The 24,255-nt window shown below is 39.1% G+C and overlaps 8 non-coding genes across 8 annotated transcripts; all 8 read left to right on the top strand.

The window, feature by feature from the left end:
- Positions 1 to 5,909: 5,909 nt before the first annotated feature.
- LOC145997736 (U5 spliceosomal RNA) lies at positions 5,910 to 6,027 on the top strand. The gene has a single exon (XR_014443131.1). It is a non-coding gene; the product is annotated as a U5 spliceosomal RNA (small nuclear RNA).
- Positions 6,028 to 7,602: 1,575 nt separating this feature from the next.
- On the top strand, positions 7,603 to 7,720 carry LOC145997705 (U5 spliceosomal RNA). Its single transcript, XR_014443101.1, has one exon. It is a non-coding gene; the product is annotated as a U5 spliceosomal RNA (small nuclear RNA).
- Positions 7,721 to 9,274: 1,554 nt separating this feature from the next.
- LOC145997583 (U5 spliceosomal RNA) lies at positions 9,275 to 9,392 on the top strand. The gene has a single exon (XR_014442984.1). It is a non-coding gene; the product is annotated as a U5 spliceosomal RNA (small nuclear RNA).
- Positions 9,393 to 10,967: 1,575 nt separating this feature from the next.
- LOC145997759 (U5 spliceosomal RNA) lies at positions 10,968 to 11,084 on the top strand. The gene has a single exon (XR_014443153.1). It is a non-coding gene; the product is annotated as a U5 spliceosomal RNA (small nuclear RNA).
- Positions 11,085 to 18,369: 7,285 nt separating this feature from the next.
- On the top strand, positions 18,370 to 18,487 carry LOC145997703 (U5 spliceosomal RNA). The gene has a single exon (XR_014443099.1). It is a non-coding gene; the product is annotated as a U5 spliceosomal RNA (small nuclear RNA).
- A 1,563-nt stretch (positions 18,488 to 20,050) lies between these two features.
- Positions 20,051 to 20,167, top strand: LOC145997758 (U5 spliceosomal RNA). The gene has a single exon (XR_014443152.1). It is a non-coding gene; the product is annotated as a U5 spliceosomal RNA (small nuclear RNA).
- Positions 20,168 to 21,722: 1,555 nt separating this feature from the next.
- On the top strand, positions 21,723 to 21,839 carry LOC145997757 (U5 spliceosomal RNA). The gene has a single exon (XR_014443151.1). It is a non-coding gene; the product is annotated as a U5 spliceosomal RNA (small nuclear RNA).
- Positions 21,840 to 23,394: 1,555 nt separating this feature from the next.
- LOC145997582 (U5 spliceosomal RNA) lies at positions 23,395 to 23,512 on the top strand. The gene has a single exon (XR_014442983.1). It is a non-coding gene; the product is annotated as a U5 spliceosomal RNA (small nuclear RNA).
- Positions 23,513 to 24,255: the final 743 nt, after the last annotated feature.

Genomic DNA, 24,255 nt, shown 5'->3' with positions numbered 1-24,255 from the left:
AATTCAGAATCACATACCGGGCATTTTTCTGCATTGTTGAAATCTTCAATCTGATCCTCTGTTAAAGGCAGCATGGGTTTTGATTTTAATAAGATGTTAGATGCTATGTCACGGCACTCATTTTCTATTTTAAGTGCAAATATTTTGATGGCATCTGGCCCCATGTATGAATATTCTTTAGTAACAACATCATCCTGTACAACCACATAACAAAAGCTGGAAGGTTCATGTAGCTGATATGGTGTAATAGAAGATTCTTCAGGATCTGGGCTACAAAATGCAAGAGATTTGAGGTTTGATTCAAAATCACAGACAATATATGCTGGGTGTTCCAACAAGGCCTCAAACTTTTTAAATTTGCAATTCTCACTTGGCATTGGCATCACCATATGAACAGGTTTATGATTGCCACAGTATTTCAGATGCTCAATTAATTTGTTTTTGGCAATTTCTGCACTCACTTTACAAACCCCATTCACTGTTTTTCTACCATCAAGTACAGTTAAACATCTTCCGCATATTCTGAATATTCTATTGGATTTATCTAGTTGTGTTCTGACTAAAGCTTCAAGATTATGTATCAGAGTGTAATGATATGTGCCATCCCCTTCAATTAAGAGCAGCTTAATCGGAACAGCAGAATCATCATCACTGATTCTGAGAGGATCTATCAAGCAATTATCACGACCAGTGGAACAAATATATACATTAATAGATAATTGTTTGCCATTGATATCCCGGGCCTTTTTTTCAAATTTATCAATATTCTGAACAGTCATTGGATATTCTAAACCCTCCATTGCATCGTCAAAATCATGTTCATGTTGTTTGTAATAATTTATTCTCTGAGGATTCCTTGAAACTGGAAACAAAGCAGCTAATATACACCACAAAAAGCATTTATTATCATTATTTTCTATATTAACCACGGCTCTTCTGTTTTTAATATTGATAGGTAATGGCAAATATGTAGAACCTTGTAATGGGCTGAATTCAGAAATATTAACATATAACCTGTGTGGAGAGCCACATAGGCTCCATCCAGACTCTTTTCCAGCAAATTCAGAGTGTTTAATGTTCAATTGATCTATCAACCTGCTTATTATTCTGTCCGAATTTGCATTTGAATATACCGGTACAGTTTCTGTCATGTGGGGCTGTGTAAATTTTGTGCCGTTTGGCTTCTTATATTGTGTATACAATTTGAGAGACAGCTTATAAGAGCCATTTTGTGCATTAAGAATTGCCTGCAGATCAGAATTTATACTGTTCAAAAAATTCCCAATGCCACATCTTGGCTCTGATACAAACCGATAATCCCTAAGTTGAGCATTAAAACTGCTATGGATAGGTTCATAGCGTGGCTGCTTTGCTGCTCTGGCATTAAGAGGTGCTTCATGCTTCCTCTTCAGACCAGATGTGGATGGTTGTGGGGGCAATGTTGATGACTGTGCAGAACAAGTATTTTTATGTGTATATGTGAAGTATTGCATGTTATATTTTCTATGGCATTTGGGGCAAATTTTTGTGGGAGCTCTGCATTTGTCTGGGTTACAAATCTTTTGGTGTCTAGCCCAATTAGAGCTAAATATATTTTTATTGCACTGATTGCAATATTTTTGTTTTGGCATTTTTGCCGTTGTTTATTATATACAATTTCCCGGGTTTCAATTCAAAATTCTATGCTGGATCAGTTGGGTTCAACACTGTGCTGTGTGTGTGTGTGTGTGTTAATATTTCTCGCTTTGGTATTTATATAAAATTTCCTGGGTTTTAAATCTAATCTCTATACTGGATCAGTTGGGTTCAGTGCAGACAAAAAAACTGCATAGCTCTATGTCAATTAGTTCTTGAGATATTAATTATTTTGTATTTAGGAACCACTTTGGCCCCCCTGCCAAAAATTGGCTTTTACTGCACCAGTGTATATTGTTCCTATGATCTTGCTTGGGTTATTCCACCAGACTGTATGGCAGACAAAAAAAACTGCAAAGCTCTATGTCAATTAGTTCTTGAGATATTAATTATTTTGTATTTAGGAACCACTTTGGCCCCCCTGCCAAAAATTTGGCTTTTATTGTATTAGTGTATATTGTCTCTATGACCTTACTTGGGTTATTCCGCCAAATTATATGCTTCAAGTCTCCTATACTTTGGTGGAGCCTGTTCAGGTTCTATCCCCCACTTGTGGGTTCCATTGCCGATCCAGCAATGGTGAAGAATCTGCACTTTGCCCTGGCTTATATAGATTTACAGAGCCAATCAGAAAACACCACATCATCACATTATGTCATAAGCATTTAATCAATTAATATTGCACAACATAATGCAATAGAACTGGACTGGGAAGTAAATATGTATGGATGTGGGTGGGTGGGGATGTGGGTAGGTGTGGGGGTAGGTAGGTGTGGGGGTGGGTGGGGGTGGGGGTGGGTAGGGGTGGGGGTGGGTGGGGGTGGGGGTGGGTGGGGGTGGGGGTGCATCTTGACTTAGTTTTAAGTGCTGTGTTCAAAATAAAAATATAGTGGCTAGTAGCTATATCCAAGCCCTATTATAATTTTTGTTTCTCTATTCTGTTACTAATTTTGATCCTAGGATAATTATATTTATGGGGGTGATTCTGCATAGCTGGAGTATTTTCTCCTGTGCGTACCTCCCGTTTCTCTGCTGGGTGTACATGCAATCAACACTGCACGCCATGCCCCAGGACTCTCCGGAACTAATCCATCAGGGGCTTCTAATAGAATCGCTCGAAATCAATAGAACAGCCCAAAATATTGACCGGCCTCACTGCGCAGGAACTGCTGTAGCCCGCACGGTGCAGGAAGCCCAAAGTATTGATCTTACCTCTACTCTATCCCACAGCGCTACGGGAATTGGAGAAACTATAGCCCCAAACATTGATCCGAGGTGCTTGCAGCGATCCGATGCTCACAGCACCTCGGGAATTGGAGGAGCTAATGTATTGCCTGCAGTCTTGAGAATCAATATATTGATTCTCCCCGGTACTAGGGCATTGAGACTCTTCAGACTTGTGGCTCATATACAAACATCTGCTTGGCCCCCGAGCAACATACTGAAATTTTGGAAAAAATCGATAATTTTGTTTCTCTTATATCTTCGGAACCATGAATCCTAGAGACATGGGGTTTGTTGCTTTGGCCTGGGCATGTCAAGATGCAACTTTTTGATGTCTATAAATTTTTCAAAATATCTTGCTGTTCTCTAGATCTTGAATAACTTGCCTAATTTTCAAGATAGGAGCATGGGGGTTGCATATTTGAAATCTAGAGGCTGTTTAGAAGTTTTGTTAAAAAATCGATAATTTTTTTAAATTTGAGATTTTTCAGAAACTATCAATACTGGAGACTTGAAATTTTGTAGACATATTCTATTCGAGATTCTCTACATTTTATGTCTCTATAATTTTCCTGTTATATGCAATATTTAAGCTACAAATCTCTGATTTATATCTGTTCTATAAATAGAATTTTCTGAAAAGTGCAATATTAACAAAGTTGTTAATATCTTCGGAACCATGAATGCTAGAGACATGGGGCTTGGTGATTTCTCATGGGCATTTCAAGATGCAACTTTTTGATCTCTATAAATTTTCAAAAATCTCTTGCCATTCTCTAGATCTTGAATAACTTGCCTATTTTTCTTGAATAACTTGCATATATCATACAATATCAAGAGGGGCATATTTTTAACAAGTTTATGGACAACAATCTCACAGAAGTGCCTTTTTGTAAGTATAGGCACATCAATCTGAGGGGGCTCTTCCTTTCTCATGGAATCCATGAGGGCTTTTTTACAAAAATCTTGGATTAGAGGGGGTGCTACACTTGAGCAAAAAGCTCATATGCTCATGTTGAGCTAGCTTTAAGTATAGCCAAATATGCTTGGGGAGAGCTCTTCCTTTCTTGAGTTTATAATAGCACAAGTACTACTACTTACCAAATATAGGTTAGACCGTCTTTGGCGTAAAAGTTGTCAGCATCGCACAACCAGAAGATCTTAATGTCGTATTTGGCTAGCTTGCTTCCTATGTATTGCACGAACTGGCATCTCCCACGGAAAGGCACTAACTGTTCATCAATCGTAAGAAAGGCGCCGGGCACCATGATTCTGCTACAGTTTTTGATAAAAAGTGTCCAGATATATCGAAATGCAGCCATGTGATCAGTCTCCAGACATGCAGCGCCAGTATGTTTGTCATCAGATCAGAGCAGTCTTCTGATGTCTTCGAAACGATTTACTTCAAAGGTTGCTTTGTATTTCGGGTTGAAGAATTTGTTGATAAAAAGCTAAGGAACAGGGACATCCCAACTTCTCTCAGTTGGCCTCGATCCGCGCCAAATACATCTGCGCATGCGCACTTTGCAGTGAGTCATGGCAGGGTATGTGGTTGACCTTGAGATGATTGCGTTTAGTTTGGGCATAATTGAACATAATATGTAGGATCAATTTCCCTTTATGAATGTTTTCCTGCTGTTTTCAGGCTGGGGTCAAAATGACCCCACACATGGAAAGGAAGGGTATTGTTAAAAAAACGTAAAAAATATAATTTAAAATAAATTGTAAGCAATTTATTTATACATGTTCCTATAGCTGAAGGAGTATGGTAAGATGTCAGAGAAAATCAGAATTATTTATTTAGATTTTATTATAATACCAGGAAATAAACAGACAGTGGGGTCAAAATGACCCCACACATGCATCCGAGGGTTAAATGTGTATCATTATCTTTATTGTGCATTAGAATCTGCTCAGTGGTTCAAAATGTACATCAAATAACACACATATGGTGATGAATACCGTGGGCCACGTTTAAAATTCATGGCTATGATTTATGCAGATGTTTAAGATTTAGATCCATTCACGATGATAATTAATCAGAAGCTACCACTTGGACTCAGTGGGGCCTGGAAACTGTGGATTAGTTGGAGCTTCTCGAACAGCGTACAGGCGAGATTTAAGACTAACATAAATGTGTATTTTAAGAAGTTAGTCAAGCGTTTGCTTGTAATATGAACACAATCAATCCTTGGATGTTCTACAGATACATTATTTTTCATTATTCTTAAAAAAATGTCATCTTGGCATTTTGTTTAAAAGTTTTATTTTTTTTAAAAAAAATATATCCTTTTTTACAAATCAACATTAAAAGCATGTTAAAACAAACGAAAGAACACAAATTTGCCAACCCTGTATGGAAGTAACATTGTGAAAAAGAAGTTGTTAGCGTATGATAGGAAATTTTGGAACACAAAATTCCTTTTACTTATTTATTTCTCTTTAATTTACAATTGTCGAAATGTAACTTGCTTTGATGCCGAGAATTATTACGTTAAGTAATTTCCACGGAACTATCTTGTTTTATATTCATGGCTATTGCCCAATCTATACTAAATTTCGAGATTCCATCACTACATATATACGTGCAAGAATCGCATGACATGAAAGTGACCCGTCACAACCGAAATAACTGCGGTAATTTTCTTTCTTGCTTCGGTTTGGTTTCTTTACGAAACATTATTAAGCATGCCTGTGGGAGAAACCCGAAAGTGTAATCGTCTTGCATATGAGAACAGGTAAACTGAAAATTCTTCGTGAAATGAAATTTGTTGCCAAAGTGCAAGTTCCCACTAGTTGAAATGGTGGCCGAGAGATGGCAGAATTTGCTGTCGGTTTATCATTTGTGTATGTTGGTCCGTGCACATGACGCAAATTAGAAATCGGTACGGATTTATATCCTTATTCTCTCGTTTTAAGAAACGAAAATCACACAAAACGAGGTTTTATGTTTCAACAAGTAAAACAGCAATTTCCTACGGAACCTACACGTTCCCATGAGCAGTGAATTGAACTGCAACATAGGCTAGGAAAAATTGGTGGCCTGGAAACAACTCTGGTTTCCCTTCATACGCAAAAATCTTTCGACTTTTACTAAAGATTTCCGTGGAGGGGAACAACAAACGAGTTTAATATTATTTTTTATAAAGGCTTGGTACAAACTGAGCCCGATTAGCAAACACAACGAAAACTGTAGGTGGAATTGTGTGCTCTTGCTCAGCTTGATAATCTCTCACCTTCTGAAATTTGCAGGCAGGATAATCTGTATGGGCGCTTGCTGCCAAATTTCCAAATGCTCTTGTCATTTCACAACGAAGCCGAACATGGAAATGACTTCACAGGGAGGATTGTATGGAAATAGAGTTAGCATGATCAAAACAAAGTGTTTTAAACAATATGTTTTCTCCGTTTAAAACATTTTTGTTTGTTTATTTCAAATGTTTAAGCAAAGCGTAATGTATAAGAAAGTAGATATGTTTCTTTTCAGATTTGTTTAAAACACATTTTGATACTTGATGTTTGATAGTTTGTGATTATTTGTGTGTTTTGTAACTACGCGTTTTCTTTAAATGTGTATCATTCTCTTCATTGTGCATTAGAATCTGCTCAGTGGTTCAAAATGTACATCAAATAACACACATCTGGTGATGAATACCGTGGGCCACGTTTAAAATTCATGGCTACGATTTATGCAGATGTTTAAGATTTAGATCCATTCACGATGATAATTAATCAGAAGCTACCACTTGGACTCAGTGGGGCCTGGAAACTGTGAATTAGTTGGAGCTTCTCGAACAGCGTACAGGCGAGATTTAAGACTAACATAAATGTGTATTTTAAGAAGTTAGTCAAGCGTTTGCTTGTAATATGAACACAATCAATCCTTGGATGTTCTACAGATACATTATTTTTCATTATTCTTAAAAAAATGTCATCTTGGCATTTTGTTTAAAAGTTTTATTTTTTTAAAAAAAAATATATCCTTTTTTACAAATCAACATTAAAAGCATGTTAAAACAAACGAAAGAACACAAATTTGCCAACCCTGTATGGAAGTAACATTGTGAAAAAGAAGTTGTTAGCGTATGATAGGAAATTTTGGAACACAAAATTCCTTTTACTTATTTATTTCTCTCTAATTTACAATTGTCGAAATGTAACTTGCTTTGATGCCGAGAATTATTACGTTAAGTAATTTCCACGGAACTATCTTGTTTTATATTCATGGCTATTGCCCAATCTATACTAAATTTCGAGATTCCATCACTACATATATACGTGCAAGAATCGCATGACATGAAAGTGACCCGTCACAACCGAAATAACTGCGGTAATTTTCTTTCTTGCTTCGGTTTGGTTTCTTTACGAAACATTATTAAGCATGCCTGTGGGAGAAACCCGAAAGTGTAATCGTCTTGCATATGAGAACAGGTAAACTGAAAATTCTTCGTGAAATGAAATTTGTTGCCAAAGTGCAAGTTCCCACTAGTTGAAATGGTGGCCGAGAGATGGCAGAATTTGCTGTCGGTTTATCATTTGTGTATGTTGGTCCGTGCACATGACGCAAATTAGAAATCGGTACGGATTTATATCCTTATTCTCTCGTTTTAAGAAACGAAAATCACACAAAACGAGGTTTTATGTTTCAACAAGTAAAACAGCAATTTCCTACGGAACCTACACGTTCCCATGAGCAGTGAATTGAACTGCAACATAGGCTAGGAAAAATTGGTGGCCTGGAAACAACTCTGGTTTCCCTTCATACGCAATAATCTTTCGCCTTTTACTAAAGATTTCCGTGGAGGGGAACAACAAACGAGTCTAATATTATTTTTTATAAAGGCTTGGTACAAACTGAGCCCGATTAGCAAACACAACGAAAACTGTAGGTGGAAATGTGTGCTCTTGATAATCTCTCACCTTCTGAAATTTGCAGGCAGGAGGATCTGTATGGGCGCTTGCTGCTAAATTTCCAAATGCTCTTGTCATTTCACAACGAAGCCGAACATGGAAATGACTTCACAGGGAGGATTGTATGGAAATAGAGTTAGCATGATCAAAACAAAGTGTTTTAAACAATATGTTTTCTCCCTTTAAAACATATTTCTTTGTTTATTTCAAATGTTTAAACAAAGCGTTTGAAACATTTTTTCTTTTCAGATTTGTTTAAAACACATTTTGATACTTGACGTTTGATAGTTTGTGATTATTTGTGTGTTTTGTAACTACGCGTTTTCTTTAAATGGGTATCATTCTCTTCATTGTGCATTAGAATCTGCTCAGTGGTTCAAAACGTACATCAGATAACACACATCTGGTGATGAATACCGTGGGCCACGTTTAAAATTCATGGCTATGGTTTATGCACATGTTTAAGATTTAGATCCATTCACGATGATAATTAATCAGAAGCTACCACTTGGACTCAGTGGGGCCTGGAAACTGTTGATTAGTTGGAGCTTCTCGAACAGAGTACAGGCGAGATTTAAGACTAACATAAATGTGTATTTTAAGAAGTTAGTCAAGCGTTTGCTTGTAATATGAACACAATCAATCCTTGGATGTTCTACAGATACATTATTTTTCATTATTCTTAAAAAAATGTCATCTTGGCATTTTGTTTAAAAGTTTTATTTTTTAAAAAAATATATATCCTTTTCGACAAATCAACATTAAAAGCATGTTAAAACAAACAAAAGAACACAAATTTGCCAACCCTGTATGGAAGTAACATTGTGAAAAAGAAGTCGTTAGCGTATGATAGGAAATTTTGGAACACAAAATTCCTTTTACTTATTTCTTTCTCTCTAATTTACAATTGTCGAAATGTAACTTGCTTTGATGCCGAGAATTATTACGTTAAGTAATTTCCACGGAACTATCTTGTTTTATATTCATGGCTATTGCCCAATCTATAGTAAATTTCGAGATTCCATCACTACATATATACGTGCAAGAATCGCATGACATTAAAGTGACCCGTCACAACCGAAATAACTGCGGTAATTTTCTTTCTTGCTTCGGTTTGGTTTCTTTACGAAACATTATTAAGCATGCCTGTGGGAGAAACCCGAAAGTGTAATCGTCTTGCATATGAGAACAGGTAAACTGAAAATTCTTCGTGAAATGGAATTTGTTGCCAAAGTACAAGTTCCCACTAGTTGATATGGTGGCCGAGAGATGGCAGAATTTGCTGTCGGTTTATCATTTGTGTATGTTGGTCCCTGCACATGACGCAAATTAGAAATCGGCACGGATTTATATCCTTATTCTCTCGTTTAAAGAAACGAAAATCACACAAAACGAGGTTTTATGTTTCAACAAGTAAAACAGCAATTTCCTACGGAACCTACACGTTCCCATGAGCAGTGAATTGAACTGCAACATAGGCTAGGAAAAATTGGTGGCCTGGAAACAACTCTGGTTTCCCTTCATACGCAAAAATCTTTCGCCTTTTACTAAAGATTTCCGTGGAGGGGAACAACAAACGAGTCTAATATTATTTTTTATAAAGGCTTGGTACAAACTGAGCCCGATTAGCAAACACAACGAAAACTGTAGGTGGAATTGTGTGCTCTTGCTCAGCTTGATAATCTCTCACCTTCTGAAATTTGCAGGCAGGATAATCTGTATGGGCGCTTGCTGCTAAATTTCCAAATGCTCTTGTCATTTCACAACGAAGCCGAACATGGAAATGACTTCACAGGGAGGATTGTATGGAAATAGAGTTAGCATGATCAAAACAAAGTGTTTTAAACAATATGTTTTCTCCGTTAAAAACATTTTTGTTTGTTTATTTCAAATGTTTAAACAAAGCGTAATGTATAAAAAAGTAGATATGTTTCTTTTCAGATTTGTTTAAAACACATTTTGATACTTGATGTTTGATAGTTTGTGATTATTTGTGTGTTTTGTAACTACGCGTTTTCTTTAAATGTGTATCATTCTCTTCATTGTGCATTAGAATCTGCTCAGTGGTTCAAAATGTACATCAAATAACACACATCTGGTGATGAATACCGTGGGCCACGTTTAAAATTCATGGCTACGATTTATGCAGATGTTTAAGATTTAGATCCATTCACGATGATAATTAATCAGAAGCTACCACTTGGACTCAGTGGGGCCTGGAAACTGTGAATTAGTTGGAGCTTCTCGAACAGCGTACAGGCGAGATTTAAGACTAACATAAATGTGTATTTTAAGAAGTTAGTCAAGCGTTTGCTTGTAATATGAACACAATCAATCCTTGGATGTTCTACAGATACATTATTTTTCATTATTCTTAAAAAAATGTCATCTTGGCATTTTGTTTAAAAGTTTTATTTTTTTAAAAAAAAATATATCCTTTTTTACAAATCAACATTAAAAGCATGTTAAAACAAACGAAAGAACACAAATTTGCCAACCCTGTATGGAAGTAACATTGTGAAAAAGAAGTTGTTAGCGTATGATAGGAAATTTTGGAACACAAAATTCCTTTTACTTATTTCTTTCTCTCTAATTTACAATTGTCGAAATGTAACTTGCTTTGATGCCGAGAATTATTACGTTAAGTAATTTCCACGGAACTATCTTGTTTTATATTCATGGCTATTGCCCAATCTATACTAAATTTCGAGATTCCATCACTACATATATACGTGCAAGAATCGCATGACATGAAAGTGACCCGTCACAACCGAAATAACTGCGGTAATTTTCTTTCTTGCTTCGGTTTGGTTTCTTTACGAAACATTATTAAGCATGCCTGTGGGAGAAACCCGAAAGTGTAATCGTCTTGCATATGAGAACAGGTAAACTGAAAATTCTTCGTGAAATGAAATTTGTTGCCAAAGTGCAAGTTCCCACTAGTTGAAATGGTGGCCGAGAGATGGCAGAATTTGCTGTCGGTTTATCATTTGTGTATGTTGGTCCGTGCACATGACGCAAATTAGAAATCGGTACGGATTTATATCCTTATTCTCTCGTTTTAAGAAACGAAAATCACACAAAACGAGGTTTTATGTTTCAACAAGTAAAACAGCAATTTCCTACGGAACCTACACGTTCCCATGAGCAGTGAATTGAACTGCAACATAGGCTAGGAAAAATTGGTGACCTGGAAACAACTCTGGTTTCCCTTCATACGCAATAATCTTTCGCCTTTTACTAAAGATTTCCGTGGAGGGGAACAACAAACGAGTCTAATATTATTTTTTATAAAGCCTTGGTACAAACTGAGCCCGATTAGCAAACACAACGAAAACTGTAGGTGGAAATGTGTGCTCTTGATAATCTCTCACCTTCTGAAATTTGCAGGCAGGAGGATCTGTATGGGCGCTTGCTGCTAAATTTCCAAATGCTCTTGTCATTTCACAACGAAGCCGAACATGGAAATGACTTCACAGGGAGGATTGTATGGAAATAGAGTTAGCATGATCAAAACAAAGTGTTTTAAACAATATGTTTTCTCCCTTTAAAACATATTTCTTTGTTTATTTCAAATGTTTAAACAAAGCGTTTGAAACATTTTTTCTTTTCAGATTTGTTTAAAACACATTTTGATACTTGACGTTTGATAGTTTGTGATTATTTGTGTGTTTTGTAACTACGCGTTTTCTTTAAATGTGTATCATTCTCTTCATTGTGCATTAGAATCTGCTCAGTGGTTCAAAACGTACATCAGATAACACACATCTGGTGATGAATACCGTGGGCCACGTTTAAAATTCATGGCTATGGTTTATGCACATGTTTAAGATTTAGATCCATTCACGATGATAATTAATCAGAAGCCCCCCTCCATGTAGGACTGCCTTGACGGGGCGAGGGGGCTTAGTAGGGAGGTCAATTTTCATCTCGTCATTTCACCCATTCTTCATATCCATATCTTACGTTTTTCACCATTCCATCACGTCATTCATCTCCATATCTTTGACCTCCCTATTAAGTAAGGTAGGGAGGTCATTTTCATCTCATCATTTCACTCATTCTTCACATCCATATCTCACGTTTTCACCATACCATCACGTCATTCATCTCCATATCTTTGACCTCCCTATAACTAAGGGTCCTGCTAGAGGAGACAACCTCGATAAAAAACCCCTATCCCAAGGTGTGAGTTGCACGTGCCGATGGGACAGTGTTGGCTGCAGGGGTAGGTGCAGTCGCGAACGTGGCCTCGGGGATTTCGGTTTGGTCCTCGAGTAGCCTCCATTTTTGGGGGTAGGCCTTCCTCGGCATAGAGGGCATGTCGAGGCGACAATTTATGGACCCTCCACAATAAATCTTTTTGTATATGGGTACAAAAAACAACTCAAACGGGGGGAAACCCCCAAAACGAGCGCGGCCTTCCAGCCCGCTCCAATTAGTGGAAAAGACAAGTAACGTTCCACGTTACCTTGTTATCAGTATTGTTGAGAAGACCGACGATCAATCTGGAACAACATCGAAGAAACATGGAGCTGCTACATTGAAGGACTTGTCACCATTTCTTATCAAGAAACAGCTAGACTACGCCGCTGGTTCAGATGTACCAGAAATAAAAAAGCTGCGAAACGGGAGTCTACTTATCCAGACCAGCACAGATCGCCAGACCAACAATCTTCTAAAGCTAAGATCTTTGGGCGACTTCCCTGTTAACGTTGAACCACATCGTCAACTTAACAGTAGTAAAGGTGTGATTCGCCACTGGGATCTGTTAAATGCTGAGGAGGAAGAAATTCTTCAAGCACTTTCAGACCAACATGTCACCGCAGTGCAGCGAATCAAGACACGTAAGTCCGGAGAACTTGTTCCAACTGCTTCCATTATTTTGACCTTCCAAACGACCACTCTCCCAGATATTGTACGGGCTGGATATTTGAGACTCAAAGTCCGGCCGTACATCCCTAACCCGATGCGGTGTTTCAAATGCCAGCACTTTGGGCACACTCAGCCTTCCTGCAAGGCCACTACCGCCCTTTGTGGTAAGTGTAGTCTGCCTGATCATGGGACCGAACCTTGTTCTTCAGGTCCCAAATGCATTAACTGCCAAGGCGAGCACCCAGTCTGGCATCGCAACTGCCCCTCTTTCCAACAAGAGAAGAAAATCCGAGAGTTGGTCGTCACAGAGAAAATCTCTGCTGGGGAAGCAAAACAACGTCTCCGTGAAAGCATACGCACCACTCTACCTGTGCCATTCGCTACAGTTGCTGCAGCTGCTCTTACCCGTCGCAGTGTAGGTGTACAAACCAGCGACGTGTCAACCCAAACAACAACGCTTCCCGTCGTAGCTCGTCCTGCTTCGAGGAAACCAGCAACCACACCTCGCTCCACAGAGAAAAAGTTCAAGCAGGTGCATTCCAAAGAATACTTTCTGAAGTCCAGTAGCTCTCCAGTCAGGGTGACAGCCACCACCCTGAAACTTAAGGCGCAGCTGAAAGCTGCCCGGCGGGCGCTCAAAGCACCCGCCCCCACTGCCCCTTCTTCATCCCCTTCGCCCTCTGTGTCCTTACCCGAGGACATGATACAGGACGAAGCCGCGGATGAAGAATTTATCAAGGTGACAGGGCCTAGAAATAGAGTACGCCTCAAAAGGTAACTATAATACCTCCAGCTATGGCTTATTGTCTCCAATGGAACCTTAACGGTTTCCGTACACATCTCGAGGAACTGCAAATCTTAATATCTGAATTTGACCCTGCCATTATATGTCTCCAAGAGTCACATTTTCGTCCAAATGAATCAGTGATTCTAAACGGATACACGCTTTACCGCACCGACAAGCTTCCCGAGGGTCGTTGTGCACACGGTGGTGTTGCAATCGGTGTTCGAGATACCATCCACTCAACACCAATCTTTCTCACCACCCCCCTCCAAGCTGTCGCCGTGCGGGTCCATCTACCACAGCCAATATCTGTGTGCTGTGTCTACATCACAAGGGAGGAGCGATTCTCTCTTGAGGACCTCCATTGTATATTCGAAGAACTTCCGTCTCCTGTAGTTCTTTTGGGCGATTTTAATTCCTACCATCGTTTGTGGGGCTCCGTTCGTACAGAGCCCCGGGGTCAAATTATAGATCAATTCCGTGAGGCATCAGGTTTAATGTTGCTGAATGATGGGACTCCCACATATTTCAGTCCTTCCTCTGGCACATACTCTGCGTTGGACTTGTCCTTCTGCAGTCCCAGCCTTGCTCCTACCACATCTTGGAGCGTTCATCCTGATCTCTGTGGGAGTGATCACTTCCCTCTCATTCTTACCTTCGAACATCTTCAGCAATCACGTGAACAACACCCTCACTGGAATCTCAGTCGGGCCGACTGGGAAGCCTTCGAGCGTGCAGTGGACCTTGAAGTCGATCTTGCGTGGACTTTACCACCAATCGACGCCTTAGATGTGTTTGTGTCAGGAGTGCATGATGCTGCACGCACCTCCATTCCACATCCCAGTGGACCTGCGAGGCGACGCCCAGTCCCCTGGTGGACTGCGGAGATCGGTGCAGCCATCAAGGACCGCAATCATGCTCTCGATCGATTTAATAGGAACCACACTGCCGCAAACCTCGAGCAGTTCCGCATTAAACGTGCCCGTGCCCGTCAGCTCATTCGAGCCAGTAAGAAGGCGTGCTGGGTCCAATACGTGTCTTCTCTGACGAAGCAGGCTTCGTCGAAAGCCGTTTGGACCAAAGTACGTCGCATCCAGGGGGGTGCATCTACTCCTCTGAGCGCTCTTGAGCACGATGGGACGTTATACACAGATTTCGGAGACATAGCTAATATCTTGGCCACGCAGTTTTCTGGTGCGTCTAGCTCTGTAAATTATGACCCACGTTTCCGCCGTGAGAAGGACCGTCAGGAACGACGCCCTCTAGTTTTTCGAAGTCATAACACCGAGCCATACAACTCTCCATTCACTGAACGGGAGTTCGATCAGGCACTTCGAGATTCTCAGAATACAGCTCCTGGAGTGGACAAGATCCACTATGAGATGCTTCGTCATCTGCCCATTGGAGCAAGAAATTTCCTTTTGGCGGTATTCAACAGGCTTTGGTTGGAGGACTCTTTCCCCACTTCCTGGAAAGAAGCTATTATTGTTCCCATCCTGAAACCAGGTAAACAACGCACCGCAGCCTCGAGTTACAGGCCAATTGCCTTAACTAGCTGTGTGTGCAAGTTGATGGAACGTATGATCAACAAGCGTCTCACCTGGTTTTTGGAGGAAAACTGCTTGATAAGTAATTTTCAATGTGGTTTTCGCTCCAACCGTTCCACACTGGACCATCTGGTTCAGCTGGAAACACACATTCAGGATGCATTCCTCAACAAGGAACATTTAGTTGCAGTTTTCTTTGACCTCCAAAAAGCATATGACACAACGTGGCGTTTTGGCATCCTACAGCAGCTCCATTCTTGGGGCGTGCGTGGCCATATGGCGTACTTTATTAAAAACTTTTTATGTGATCGTTTTTTCCGCGTACGTGTTGGGAACTCCTTTTCGGATCTTCACGAACAAGAGAACGGTGTCCCGCAGGGCAGCGTATTAAGTGTGACTCTGTTTGCCATAGCAGTGAACAGCGTTATGGCAAGCATTGTTGCCCCTGTACATGGTCTTCTGTATGTAGACGACCTCACGATCTTTTGTCGTTCACGGAATCTCGCGTCAGCTTCTCGTCAACTCCAACTGACGATAAACCGTTTGGTTGAGTGGTCCTCCCAAACAGGTTTCACCTTCTCATCCGAGAAATCCGTGTGTGTTCACTTTTGTCGTCAACGTACATGTCATTTCGATCCTGACCTGTACATGGGGAAGTCTCCCCTGTGCTTCGTGAATGAGGTCCGCTTCCTGGGCCTCATTTTCGATAAGAAATTGACATGGCTACCTCACCTTCGCCAGTTAAAGTTCTCTTGTCTTCGAGTTCTCAACCTTTTACGCGTTTTATCTCATACTTCTTGGGGTGCTGATAGGACGGTATTGCTTCGCCTATACCGTGCACTCATCAGGTCGAAGCTAGATTATGGATGTGTTGTGTATTCTTCTGCTCGCCCATCTAGACTTCGCATCCTAGACACTGTCCACCATGCTGGTATACGTGTGTGCACTGGTGCCTTTCGAACCAGTCCAGTGGCCAGTTTGTATGTAGAGGCATCTGAGCCGTCGCTGTCTCTGCGAAGACAGCGGCTGGTAGTTAACTACTTCCTCCATCTTCGCTCGATGCCTTCACATCCTTCATTCCCCACCATCTCAGACGAGGGTAGGCTGGCAAGGTATCGGCTACGCCCTAGTGTCACTAGACCATTTGGTGTTCGTGCAGACGAGATCCTGTCAGCACTTGGTGTTGACAGTGATCTTCCTGGCGTCTCTCCACTCATTTCGCCTCTCCCTACCTGGGAGTTTCCTGCACCTTCTATCGATTTTTCTCTGACTGCTCTTCCAAAGTCAGAGACACCAATGGTTGTATACCAGCAACGGTTTTTAGAACTTCGTGCGAAGCACCCCAATTTTAATGTGTTTTACACGGATGGGTCCAAGACAGTCGAATCAGTTGGTTGCGCCTTCGTCCTAGACTCTCAAAGTACCAGTTACTTGCTACATCCTGCCTGTTCCATCTATACGGCAGAGTTGTACGCCATTCTAAAGGCACTGGACTTTGCAGACGTCAATGGTCTGAAGAAAGTCCTTGTGTGCTGTGATTCGACCAGCGTGTTGCAGTCTCTGGATTCGCCGTATTCCCGGCATCCGGTAGCGCAACGCATATTCAGACGGCTTGTGTCCTTATCTGCCAGCACAGATGTACACTTCTGTTGGGTCCCTAGCCACGTGGGCATCCAGGGGAACGAAGCAGCTGATGCTGCCGCCAAGTCTGCTGATGCAGATGGCGACGTTCTCGTCCACCTTTTGCCAGCTAGCGACCTGCAGAATGTGTTCCGTTCTCGCCTTCTTGACACTTGGCAGACCGAGTGGGATGCGGAAACGGGGAACAAGCTTCACGCTGTTAAGCCCACCATAGGTGTTTGGCGTTCCTCGTCTCGTCCCTCTCGGCGAGAAGACGTTATTCTTACCCGCCTGCGTATAGGACACAGCCGTCTCACGCATGGTCACCTATTGCAAGGGCTGGACCCTCCGTTGTGTCGTACTTGTAATGTTATTTTAAGCATCCGACACATTCTCGTTGAATGTGTCGATCTTGCTTACCTCCGGCAGACTTTTAACCTCTCCGGCTGTTTGTCATCCCTCTTGGGTGATGACAGCAGTATTTTATCACATGTTTTTAGTTTTTTGCGAAGAGCTGGATTCTTCCACCGTCTGTAAGGAGGTTTTTAGTTTATTCTGACTTTTTAATGTGTTGTGTTTGTCTCGTGCAGGTCTTTTTACAACCTTGCACTTTTAGTTTTTCCCAAGGGGCTATCTACACCCCTTTTTTAAAATTAAGTCAGAATTTTAGATAAGGGGCCATTTCCCCGTATACATAGAAGGGTGCGAAATGGCCTTAAGTGCCGACGCACCCAGAAATTTTAACTCAATCCAATCCAATTAATCAGAAGCTACCACTTGGACTCAGTGGGGCCTGGAAACTGTTGATTAGTTGGAGCTTCTCGAACAGAGTACAGGCGAGATTTAAGACTAACATAAATGTGTATTTTAAGAAGTTAGTCAAGCGTTTGCTTGTAATATGAACACAATCAATCCTTGGATGTTCTACAGATACATTATTTTTCATTATTCTTAAAAAAATGTCATCTTGGCATTTTGTTTAAAAGTTTTATTTTTTTAAAAAAAATATATCCTTTTCGACAAATCAACATTAAAAGCATGTTAAAACAAACAAAAGAACACAAATTTGCCAACCCTGTATGGAAGTAACATTGTGAAAAAGAAGTCGTTAGCGTATGATAGGAAATTTTGGAACACAAAATTCCTTTTACTTATTTCTTTCTCTCTAATTTACAATTGTCGAAATGTAACTTGCTTTGATGCCGAGAATTATTACGTTAAGTAATTTCCACGGAACTATCTTGTTTTATATTCATGGCTATTGCCCAATCTATAGTAAATTTCGAGATTCCATCACTACATATATACGTGCAAGAATCGCATGACATTAAAGTGACCTGTCACAACCGAAATAACTGCGGTAATTTTCTTTCTTGCTTCGGTTTGGTTTCTTTACGAAACATTATTAAGCATGCCTGTGGGAGAAACCCGAAAGTGTAATCGTCTTGCATATGAGAACAGGTAAACTGAAAATTCTTCGTGAAATGGAATTTGTTGCCAAAGTACAAGTTCCCACTAGTTGATATGGTGGCCGAGAGATGGCAGAATTTGCTGTCGGTTTATCATTTGTGTATGTTGGTCCCTGCACATGACGCAAATTAGAAATCGGCACGGATTTATATCCTTATTCTCTCGTTTAAAGAAACGAAAATCACACAAAACGAGGTTTTATGTTTCAACAAGTAAAACAGCAATATCCTACGGAACCTACACGTTCCCATGAGCAGTGAATTGAACTGCAACATAGGCTAGGAAAAATTGGTGGCCTGGAAACAACTCTGGTTTCCCTTCATACGCAATAATCTTTCGCCTTTTACTAAAGATTTCCGTGGAGGGGAACAACAAACGAGTCTAATATTATTTTTTATAAAGGCTTGGTACAAACTGAGCCCGATTAGCAAACACAACGAAAACTGTAGGTGGAATTGTGTGCTCTTGCTCAGCTTGATAATCTCTCACCTTCTGAAATTTGCAGGCAGGATAATCTGTATGGGCGCTTGCTGCTAAATTTCCAAATGCTCTTGTCATTTCACAACGAAGCCGAACATGGAAATGACTTCACAGGGAGGATTGTATGGAAATAGAGTTAGCATGATCAAAACAAAGTGTTTTAAACAATATGTTTTCTCCGTTTAAAACATATTTCTTTGTTTATTTCAAATGTTTAAACAAAGCGTTTGAAACATTTTTCTTTTCAGATTTGTTTAAAACACATTTTGATACTTGATGTTTGATAGTTTGTGATTATTTGTGTGTTTTGTAACTACGCGTTTTCTTTAAATGTGTATCATTCTCTTCATTGTGCATTAGAATCTGCTCAGTGGTTCAAAATGTACATCAAATAACACACATCTGGTGATGAATACCGTGGGCCACGTTTAAAATTCATGGCTACGATTTATGCAGATGTTTAAGATTTAGATCCATTCACGATGATAATTAATCAGAAGCTACCACTTGGACTCAGTGGGGCCTGGAAACTGTGGATTAGTTGGAGCTTCTCGAACAGCGTACAGGCGAGATTTAAGACTAACATAAATGTGTATTTTAAGAAGTTAGTCAAGCGTTTGCTTGTAATATGAACACAATCAATCCTTGGATGTTCTACAAATACATTATTTTTCATTATTCTTAAAAAAATGTCATCTTGGCATTTTGTTTAAAAGTTTTATTTTTTTTAAAAAAAATATATCCTTTTTTACAAATCAACATTAAAAGCATGTTAAAACAAACGAAAGAACACAAATTTGCCAACCCTGTATGGAAGTAACATTGTGAAAAAGAAGTTGTTAGCGTATGATAGGAAATTTTGGAACACAAAATTCCTTTTACTTATTTCTTTCTCTCTAATTTACAATTGTCGAAATGTAACTTGCTTTGATGCCGAGAATTATTACGTTAAGTAATTTCCACGGAACTATCTTGTTTTATATTCATGGCTATTGCCCAATCTATACTAAATTTCGAGATTCCATCACTACATATATACGTGCAAGAATCGCATGACATGAAAGTGACCCGTCACAACCGAAATAACTGCGGTAATTTTCTTTCTTGCTTCGGTTTGGTTTCTTTACGAAACATTATTAAGCATGCCTGTGGGAGAAACCCGAAAGTGTAATCGTCTTGCATATGAGAACAGGTAAACTGAAAATTCTTCGTGAAATGAAATTTCTTGCCAAAGTGCAAGTTCCCACTAGTTGAAATGGTGGCCGAGAGATGGCAGAATTTGCTGTCGGTTTATCATTTGTGTATGTTGGTCCGTGCACATGACGCAAATTAGAAATCGGTACGGATTTATATCCTTATTCTCTCGTTTTAAGAAACGAAAATCACACAAAACGAGGTTTTATGTTTCAACAAGTAAAACAGCAATTTCCTACGGAACCTACACGTTCCCATGAGCAGTGAATTGAACTGCAACATAGGCTAGGAAAAATTGGTGGCCTGGAAACAACTCTGGTTTCCCTTCATACGCAATAATCTTTCGCCTTTTACTAAAGATTTCCGTGGAGGGGAACAACAAACGAGTCTAATATTATTTTTTATAAAGCCTTGGTACAAACTGAGCCCGATTAGCAAACACAACGAAAACTGTAGGTGGAAATGTGTGCTCTTGATAATCTCTCACCTTCTGAAATTTGCAGGCAGGAGGATCTGTATGGGCGCTTGCTGCTAAATTTCCAAATGCTCTTGTCATTTCACAACGAAGCCGAACATGGAAATGACTTCACAGGGAGGATTGTATGGAAATAGAGTTAGCATGATCAAAACAAAGTGTTTTAAACAATATGTTTTCTCCGTTTAAAACATATTTCTTTGTTTATTTCAAATGTTTAAACAAAGCGTTTGAAACATTTTTCTTTTCAGATTTGTTTAAAACACATTTTGATACTTGACGTTTGATAGTTTGTGATTATTTGTGTGTTTTGTAACTACGCGTTTTCTTTAAATGAGTATCATTCTCTTTATTGTGCATTAGAATCTTCTCAGTGGTTCAAAATGTACATCAAATAACACACATATGGTGATGAATACCGTGGGCCACGTTTAAAATTCATGGCTATGATTTATGCAGATGTTTAAGATTTAGATCCATTCACGATGATAATTAATCAGAAGCTACCACTTGGACACAGTGGGGCCTGGAAACTGTGGATTAGTTGGAGCTTCTCGAACAGCGTACAGGCGAGATTTAAGACTAACATAAATGTGTATTTTAAGAAGTTAGTCAAGCGTTTGCTTGTAATATGAACACAATCAATCCTTGGATGTTCTACAGATACATTATTTTTCATTATTCTTAAAAAAATGTCATCTTGGCATTTTGTTTAAAAGTTTTATTTTTTTTAAAAAAAATATATCCTTTTCGACAAATCAACATTAAAAGCATGTTAAAACAAACAAAAGAACACAAATTTGCCAACCCTGTATGGAAGTAACATTGTGAAAAAGAAGTCGTTAGCGTATGATAGGAAATTTTGGAACACAAAATTCCTTTTACTTATTTCTTTCTCTCTAATTTACAATTGTCGAAATGTAACTTGCTTTGATGCCGAGAATTATTACGTTAAGTAATTTCCACGGAACTATCTTGTTTTATATTCATGGCTATTTCCCAATCTATACTAAATTTCGAGATTCCATCACTACATATATACGTGCAAGAATCGCATGACATGAAAGTGACCCGTCACAACCGAAAAAACTGCGGTAATTTTCTTTCTTGCTTCGGTTTGGTTTCTTTACGAAACATTATTAAGCATGCCTGTGGGAGAAACCCGAAAGTGTAATAGTCTTGCATATGAGAACAGGTAAACTGAAAATTCTTCGTGAAATGAAATTTGTTGCCAAAGTGCAAGTTCCCACTAGTTGAAATGGTGGCCGAGAGATGGCAGAATTTGCTGTCGGTTTATCATTTGTGTATGTTGGTCCGTGCACATGACGCAAATTAGAAATCGGTACGGATTTATATCCTTATTCTCTCGTTTTAAGAAACGAAAATCACACAAAACGAGGTTTTATGTTTCAACAAGTAAAACAGCAATTTCCTACGGAACCTACACGTTCCCATGAGCAGTGAATTGAACTGCAACATAGGCTAGGAAAAATTGGTGGCCTGGAAACAACTCTGGTTTCCCTTCATACGCAATAATCTTTCGCCTTTTACTAAAGATTTCCGTGGAGGGGAACAACAAACGAGTCTAATATTATTTTTTATAAAGCCTTGGTACAAACTGAGCCCGATTAGCAAACACAACGAAAACTGTAGGTGGAAATGTGTGCTCTTGATAATCTCTCACCTTCTGAAATTTGCAGGCAGGAGGATCTGTATGGGCGCTTGCTGCTAAATTTCCAAATGCTCTTGTCATTTCACAATGAAGCCGAACATGGAAATGACTTCACAGGGAGGATTGTATGGAAATAGAGTTAGCATGATCAAAACAAAGTGTTTTAAACAATATGTTTTCTCCCTTTAAAACATATTTCTTTGTTTATTTCAAATGTTTAAAGAAAGCGTTTGAAACATTTTTTCTTTTCAGATTTGTTTAAAACACATTTTGATACTTGACGTTTGATAGTTTGTGATTATTTGTGTGTTTTGTAACTACGCGTTTTCTTTAAATGTGTATCATTCTCTTCATTGTGCATTAGAATCTGCTCAGTGGTTCAAAACGTACATCAGATAACACACATCTGGTGATGAATACCGTGGGCCACGTTTAAAATTCATGGCTATGGTTTATGCACATGTTTAAGATTTAGATCCATTCACGATGATAATTAATCAGAAGCTACCACTTGGACTCAGTGGGGCCTGGAAACTGTTGATTAGTTGGAGCTTCTCGAACAGAGTACAGGCGAGATTTAAGACTAACATAAATGTGTATTTTACGAAGTTAGTCAAGCGTTTGCTTGTAATATGAACACAATCAATCCTTGGATGTTCTACAGATACATTATTTTTCATTATTCTTAAAAAAATGTCATCTTGGCATTTTGTTTAAAAGTTTTATTTTTTTAAAAAAAATATATCCTTTTCGACAAATCAACATTAAAAGCATGTTAAAACAAACAAAAGAACACAAATTTGCCAACCCTGTATGGAAGTAACATTGTGAAAAAGAAGTCGTTAGCGTATGATAGGAAATTTTGGAACACAAAATTCCTTTTACTTATTTCTTTCTCTCTAATTTACAATTGTCGAAATGTAACTTGCTTTGATGCCGAGAATTATTACGTTAAGTAATTTCCACGGAACTATCTTGTTTTATATTCATGGCTATTGCCCAATCTATAGTAAATTTCGAGATTCCATCACTACATATATACGTGCAAGAATCGCATGACATGAAAGTGACCCGTCACAACCGAAATAACTGCGGTAATTTTCTTTCTTGCTTCGGTTTGGTTTCTTTACGAAACATTATTAAGCATGCCTGTGGGAGAAACCCGAAAGTGTAATCGTCTTGCATATGAGAACAGGTAAACTGAAAATTCTTCGTGAAATGGAATTTGTTGCCAAAGTACAAGTTCCCACTAGTTGATATGGTGGCCGAGAGATGGCAGAATTTGCTGTCGGTTTATCATTTGTGTATGTTGGTCCCTGCAAATGACGCAAATTAGAAATCGGCACGGATTTATATCCTTATTCTCTCGTTTAAAGAAACGAAAATCACACAAAACGAGGTTTTATGTTTCAACAAGTAAAACAGCAATTTCCTACGGAACCTACACGTTCCCATGAGCAGTGAATTGAACTGCAACATAGGCTAGGAAAAATTGGTGGCCTGGAAACAACTCTGGTTTCCCTTCATACGCAAAAATCTTTCGCCTTTTACTAAAGATTTCCGTGGAGGGGAACAACAAACGAGTCTAATATTATTTTTTATAAAGGCTTGGTACAAACTGAGCCCGATTAGCAAACACAACGAAAACTGTAGGTGGAATTGTGTGCTCTTGCTCAGCTTGATAATCTCTCACCTTCTGAAATTTGCAGGCAGGATAATCTCTATGGGCGCTTGCTGCTAAATTTCCAAATGCTCTTGTCATTTCACAACGAAGCCGAACATGGAAATGACTTCACAGGGAGGATTGTATGGAAATAGAGTTAGCATGATCAAAACTAAGTGTTTTAAACAATATGTTTTCTCCGTTTAAAACATTTTTGTTTGTTTATTTCAAATGTTTAAACAAAGGTTTGAAACATGTTTCTTTTCAGATTTGTTTAAAACACATTTTGATACTTGATGTTTGATAGTTTGTGATTATTTGTGTGTTTTGTAACTACGCGTTTTCTTTAAATGTGTATCATTCTCTTCATTGTGCATTAGAATCTGCTCAGTGGTTCAAAATGTACATCAAATAACACACATCTGGTGATGAATACCGTGGGCCACGTTTAAAATTCATGGCTACGATTTATGCAGATGTTTAAGATTTAGATCCATTCACGATGATAATTAATCAGAAGCTACCACTTGGACTCAGTGGGGCCTGGAAACTGTGAATTAGTTGGAGCTTCTCGAACAGCGTACAGGCGAGATTTAAGACTAACATAAATGTGTATTTTAAGAAGTTAGTCAAGCGTTTGCTTGTAATATGAACACAATCAATCCTTGGATGTTCTACAGATACATTATTTTTCATTATTCTTAA

This window comes from Lepisma saccharinum, chromosome 13, assembly GCF_977018435.1.
Source record: "Lepisma saccharinum chromosome 13, izLepSacc3.1, whole genome shotgun sequence".
In the NCBI taxonomy this organism is placed as follows: domain Eukaryota; kingdom Metazoa; phylum Arthropoda; class Insecta; order Zygentoma; family Lepismatidae; genus Lepisma; species Lepisma saccharinum.
This window is presented reverse-complemented; position numbering and strand designations above follow the sequence as displayed.